A 7,255-nucleotide genomic window follows, 5' to 3' on the forward strand; every position below is an offset into this window, starting at 1 on the left:
AATAGTACACAAGCTGTATATTCAGAGCACGGATGTGAGAACGTTTAATGCTATTTATAGCGACTTTATACACAGCAGTGACCCACTTTTACTGTTGGAGTTCTGACAGACTTGATGTGATTATTTGTGGCAAGCAGACTTACTGATCTGGTTATAAGGTAGGCAGCACTTTACCTGACCCCAGGTCAGGAGGAGAAAGGGATTTCTGATAAGGTTGGAGTATACATAGTGTATACTGCTTAATTGCAGCCAAAAATAAAGATTCTCTATAATGATTTTCTACTAAACTTGAATCCCATTCAGTGAGTGAATTTCAGTCTGCTCACGTCCAACAGAGCCGGATCTCTGGATCAACCTCCTCCTGTGTCTTAATACGGATATGAGATAAGGAAGACACCGTGACAGCTTATCTACCGTCTATTTAAATCACACTCCCTGCAGTTGAGAGCAACGGTTTTGCCACAGGGATTAAATCCCCCTGAGATTATGTGGGCACCACAGTTCTGTCCAGGCACGACAGTGCTACAGGGCTCATAGAGTTCATATAGAGTTCTAGAGTTCTTATAGAGTTCATATAGAGTTCTAGAGTTCTTATAGAGTTCATATAGAGTTATAATGTTCTTATAGAGTTCATATAGAGTTATAGAGTTCATATAGTTATAGAGCTCATATAGTTATATAGAGTTCATATAGACTTACATAGAGTTCTTATAGAGTTCATATAGAGTTAGTGTTTTGTTGGATCAAATACATTTCACCCCAACCTCCACCTCCACCTCTACCTCCTCAGCAGAGAACTAGTACCACAACTATTATCATATCCACTAGACTAGCATCACTCGGTGCATTTTAACACAATACACACATACTGTATATGGATGTTTGGAGAATAGACTGCACAGTAGCTACTGTGTTATAGTGTGTACTGTAGGCTACTGTGCTAGCCTATAGTGTGTGGTCAGTTTAGAGCGCTGTAATGTAGGCTACTGTGCTAGTGTGTAATGTAGGCCACTGTGCTGTAGTGTGTAATGTAGGCTACTGTGCTGTAGTGTGTAATGTAGGCTACTGTGCTAGTGTGTAATGTAGGCTACTGTGCTAGTGTGTAATGTAGGCTACTGTGCTGTAGTGTGTAATGTAGGCCACTGTGCTGTAGTGTGTAATGTAGGCCACTGTGCTATAGTGTGTAATGTAGGCTACTGTGCTGTAGTGTGTAATGTAGGCTACTGTGCTAGTGTGTAATGTAAGCTACTGTGCTAGTGTGTAATGTAGACTACTGTGCTGTAGTGTGTAATGTAGGCCACTGTGCTAGTGTGTAATGTAGGCTACTGTGCTGTAGTGTGTAATGTAGGCTACTGTGCTATAGTGTGTAATGTAAGCTACTGTGCTCTACTGCTCTCTACTGCACTACTACACTCTACTGCCCCCTGCTGTTCTCTCTGTAGCGCATTTCTCTCTGCGGTTGTGCAGCTGGAGAACCAGTTGCAGATGCCGTAGGTGAGGATGCTCTCTCCACCAGTGGCGGCTGGTGCTAAACATTTTGGTTGGGGCACAGGTTATGGGGGCATGCTCCACGGGGAAGAATATCAACTTTAAAATCTGGATTTACAGTCGATTTTAGCATGAGAATATACTGTATATAGTACTGTCCAGACAGTTGTCTTGTTTAGCCATTCAACTAGGCATTATTTATTCAAATGGAGAAAGACATGGAACACAATGCAATTGTGATAATAAATGTGTTCTTTGTTACTTCTTTAATTAAATTAAAGTGTACCTTTCTATTATCATACAATATTTCCTTGAACATGTAAACTCTATAATCATACAGTTGTCTTTCTATTAGTTGTCTCTGTCATACTGAACTGTTTGTTATCACCTCAGTTCTGTCTCTATTGCTCTCCTCTCCTGTTGTCGTTTCCGGGTCCAAAGTTGGCTGAGGCGCTGTCTTCGAAATGCCGCAATAATAATAATAATTAATTATATTTATATAGCGCTTTTCCGAGGCTCAAATACCCTGACAATATGGGGACAACGTGAAAGTGCTGCTGTGTCCCTTGTTGTATGAATAGATCAGAGTCTTAAAAACGATTGAACTGTCATTCTACCGCTGTAGTACACTGGTACTCTGGTGCGGAGAATTTCTGGTTTGGAGCCGGAAATTGCAAAACGTCACGTTTGACGTCAGATTTAACAACCGGATATTCAGGGATATTCAGGGCATTTTTTAATTTTTACTACCCCTAGTGGTAGTGGCCCTAGGCTGCAGCCTAGGTAAGCCTATAATCTGCGCATGCTCCGGGCTTTTGCGCCTCGGCCGAGAAATAGGAGACAGCCAATTGGAGCGCTGCTACAGCTCACGTGTAAGCCAAAAGTATTTGCAGTGCCATAGACTTGCATTCGGCCGGCGCCCCGACTCCTCCCCTATGTATTTTAACATTGAATTTTACACACACACAGATAAAAGGTTTATTGTATTGGAGGATTTTTAATGAATGCTGATAGGCGGCGACAGAATATCAGCCGCATTTTGTGAATAAACAATGTTTATTTTAAAAAAAACTTTTACAAGTCGCAACTAGGAAGTGAAGGTGGGGGCGGCGCCCCAGCGCCCTCTATTGGCCAGCCGCCACTGCTCTCCACTGCGCCGCGGTAGAAGGTTATGACTTCTAACTTCTCTGAAAGATAAATAGGCTGTACTGAAATTCATATTAGAATAAAACGTGCATTATAACGTTTACGTTAGCCCAATATTGCTAGCTTATAGCAAGGAGTCTGGCTAATTAGATGGTAGACTCGCCAGCCAATGAGGGGGCTCTTCACGAGTGCTTCGCCAACCAATCAGGTAGCGGTATTGCCCTGCCTTCCCCTACCATCCTAGGTTCGGCCAATGCCTGGCAATCGAGAATTAGGCCTCTAGTACTACCATGGACTTTGCATTGGCCCATTCATTGTCTATGGTAGTGCTAGAGATCCCGTTCACTTGCATTGGGCCAATTCATTGTCTATGGTAGTTCTAAGAGGGTGTCATATATTTTCGGCCACCGGATGGTTTTGTGGCGCATTGAGCATTGACGTCACGTCACAACTGAAATCGCCGACAGCTTCGACTCGACTGCAGTATCTTCTTCATCTTCCCAAAGCCAAAGACATCGTACCGTATTTCTCTCGTTCTACAAGTTTACTTTCTTCGTTTGGTTAATAGGTAAGTCACAAACATTATCTGTAATAATCTATAATAAGTAGACATACAAGAGGGGCTGCAGAAAGCGGACAGTTTTCAGTTTACTGTACATTTACTGTACCACTATACTTGACTCGTTATCGGACGTGTCTACGGCAGGCACGTGCCGTGAGCTTTTAGATTGGGTAAGCATAAGATATAGAAATACACATAATTACACATACACGCTATCAGTGAACGCAGTTTCAAGGAAATGCAATTTTGATGCCCTAGAACCCGCTAATCAATCTTTGTGATCAGATTACCAAAAACAAAAAAAACAGTTGCCAGTTTCGACTATATCAGGGGTGCTCATTGTTCAATCTTTTTTGAACCAAGATCTTTTCAAGTAGCCAGCCTGCTGAAATCTACAAGTCCAGTTTCAACATCGCAAACGCACACATGCACAACACAGACACACACCGTTTCCATCCTCCATAGTAAACTCACAACACACTTTCTTTTCACACTTTGTCACACAGGCACTTGACATCACATCACAAACCCTCCCTCTCAAAGTACTCAAACCATATAAACAAGCACAGATCGCCACCAGCCTCGCGAATCATATAAATCATATAAACCGCTCATACCAGGCTTGCTGTAGCCCCTAGCGACTCTCCCTTTCTGGGTGTGAAGATCGGTGAGCAGTGGCTCCAGTCCAGTCCAGTCTTCGAAATCCCTTTAGGTCGCTGACAGTAATGTCCATATTCACAAAATCAAGCAAGTTATCTTTATTGATTATTATTATTTAGATCGTTTGAGCTAGCGAGCATAAGCTATTCTGCCGGGCGAGAGGTGAAATGATAAGTGAACTTGAAAGTGATAAGAGCCAATCAGTAGCTCTTATCGGAATGAAATAACTACTGATTGGCTGTAAGCATGCTTACCCTGGCCACATTAAACAGCGGGCTGAGGCATCGCAAATCCCACACACTGGGTAAAAAATACATTTTCACGCATTCGAATGTATGCGAGGGAAAGCAGAGAGAGAAGTGCTTATAATGCAACGCAATGCAAGCAGAGTAGGAAGTGCTTACTCCTGCAGGTGGCGCTAAAAATGCAACGTCAAAATGAATGACTCCTGCTGCCCTGGGACCTAAAATACGACTATTTTAATGAAAACAAACAAACGTTTACATGCACTTTTATTTTAATATTTTCACTGTCCTTTTTTATTTTTTCGTTGGGTAAGCACTGCTTACTATGCTTATATGGACGGCACGTCCTTGGTCTACGGTAACATATATGTATATATATATACAGTATATATATAGGTAACATATATGTATATATATATAGGTTACATATTCAAAGCTATTTCGATATTGATTTGCCAAGCTACTGTACGGCTACACATCGGACAAGTCTGCTGTCTCAATACTTTGTTCAACAGTTGTTAAATTAACAATGTTAATAACAGTGTGTGGGTTTTGCGAACCGTCTTGCGAGTTGTTCATAGTGTTATATTATTCATGGTTATTATGCAATGTTTTAGATACTACTGCAATGCTAGTCTACACAGTTTTGCACAATGATAGCCTGGCCATACTATACAGCATTAGGCTACTGTACATAATATGTACACCAGTATTGTACATCCTAATGTGCAAATGATATGACTGCTGCCTAGCAGTGCCCACAATGTTGTCATTTAGTAAATCCCCCAGTGTTACACTGTGATATTAACTTTCAAATAGGCCTAAATCAAATCAAATCAAATCAATCAAGTGTAATTTATTTTATAGGACAATTAAAGTGTAAATGTATACAGTTTATTTATTTACAATGTATTTATATTCCATATTGTGTGTTTCTTTTTTTCCCATCTATTAGTGTTTCACTTATCTAATCAGCATGAACAAGACCAACTTCTTCCCGGGAAGAATTCCTGTTTCTTTCCGTAAAAACGACTTTGGTTATTTACGTCAGGACCCCTCTGACTTGGCCAAGAGGATCAAAGACAATCCCGCCCTGCAAGACAAATCTGCTCCTCAGAGTGAGGGGGTTGTGAAGGCCAATGCCCACAAAACTGTCTGTCAAAGATGGGTCGGACAGGCAGGAGGTGTTAGGTGAATACGTCCTCCAGTTTGGAAAATATAAGGGCAAGTCTTTCCGGTGGCTTCTGGGAAGTGATGTGGGATACACCCTGTACCTCCACAAGAAGGTGGAACAGGAGGAAACTATGGGACAGTTTAACCCAGTGGGCAACAGTAAGGACAGCCTATTGTCCATCCTGTCCTTTTCAAGGATGTTTAAGGAGATCATGGATCTCCTTCAGTATCAGACTATGAAGTCGGCTGCGATGGAACGGGAGGAGGACAACCGTGTTGGCTTTGGGACCCGGCACAAAAGCACCTGGAGGGAGGTTTGGGAGAGTAGGGCTGATGGTTATGCTGCCTTCATCCTCTCAAAGAAGCCTGTGCCAGGCACTAAAATGCACCAACTTCAGCAGTACCTGTTGAAGCAGCAAAGCCAGGTAACAGCTGCCCCTGCTCCACCCTCAACATTACCTGACATGGCAGCTTCAACACCAGCAGCAACCTCTGCCCCTGCCTCTGATCTTCCAGGTCAGTTAATAACAAACATATTCATAATTATTGGTTTACTTGAATAGAACATGCTATTTGTAATGACACCTTTGTTTCATTTCACAGTAATGGAGGAAGACGAGGATTTGGAAAAGGCGATGCAGAGTCTGTCTCCATCTAAGTACATGACCCAGCTGAGTGAGTGTACTGATACATCTTTGAACTCATGTCGACATGTCCAGATCAGTAATTTATTAAACTGTACTTCATGCAATGATAAAATACACATTTCCTGTGCTTCTAGGTCCACCAGCAGCAGCAGCAGCAGCAGCAGCCATTGGAGCCCCGTCCACAGCTAGAGGTTTCTTCTCCATACGTCTGGGAGGATAATTCTGTGACCCACATTATTATTCTGCCATAATATCGTTTATTATTTTGGCTGTGTTCTGGCCTGTTTTGATGTATGTGTTCTTCTGTCCTACTAACCACTATTATAAGGAATTAACATGTCAGCGATGTGGGTAAGTATCATGAATTTTATGATTATATTATCATGAATATGAATTAAATTTTTGCATGCTGTGCATGTTGTGCATGTTGGTATTGTCACTGATGTGTTACCTGTTTTTTTAAAAGTCAACATTGAACTAAATATTAATTCATAACAAGTGTAAACCGTAGTAATTCTCATCAGATGAGACATATTGAGACACATAGATCTTATTCATGTTCAAATCAGCTTGACAGACAATAACAGGTAATGACAGAATGTGTCTAACCCATTTATAAGCATGATTAATAATTACTAATGAAGCCAGGCGTTAGTGAGGGAGAGAATAACACTTTATTTTCCTTTACAGTGAGGAGAAAACTGACTGCTTCAGCTACACACTCGAGACCAGCTGAGGATGATGAATCCGATATGACTGCGTCTCCTTTGCAAGGTAAATACAGTACTGTGTCCCCCATCTTTATTCACTGTCAAAAGTGATTTCCAGTTGTGTGAAGTTTCATGTTACCTGCTCCTTCAGCTCCAGTGAAGGTCCTGCTGCCCATACCTCCTCAGCTGCTTGCCTTGATCCCATCCTTAGGCCTACAGCCTAGCTCAAGACAGCAGGAACCTGCCGTGTGGGAACATAGTATGTAATTTCATTTTATTTATATTGCACACATGTACTATAACTTATAACATAACAATATAATAGTATTTACCTAATTCTAAGGAATCAATTTAAGCCAAGTCTGTTATTTTGATTTAAAGTCATGAGTGAATTGCTGTGGATATTTAACCATTGACACTTCTTTTACATCGTATTACCTTAGATCCTCCATTACACATGAGGCACCCTGCCCCTACCAGAGTAGAGCAGGATACAGTGCTGCCTCAAGGTATGTACAGTATATCTCAAAAGTGAGTACACCCTTTAGATTTTTGCAAATATTCTGTCATATCTTTTCAGGGGATCTTTTCAGGGGATAACACTAAGTAGTCAGTGTGCTGCTT

Source organism: Nansenia antarctica (assembly GCF_963989245.1).
Source record: "Nansenia antarctica genome assembly, chromosome: 1".
Lineage (NCBI taxonomy): Eukaryota > Metazoa > Chordata > Actinopteri > Argentiniformes > Microstomatidae > Nansenia > Nansenia antarctica.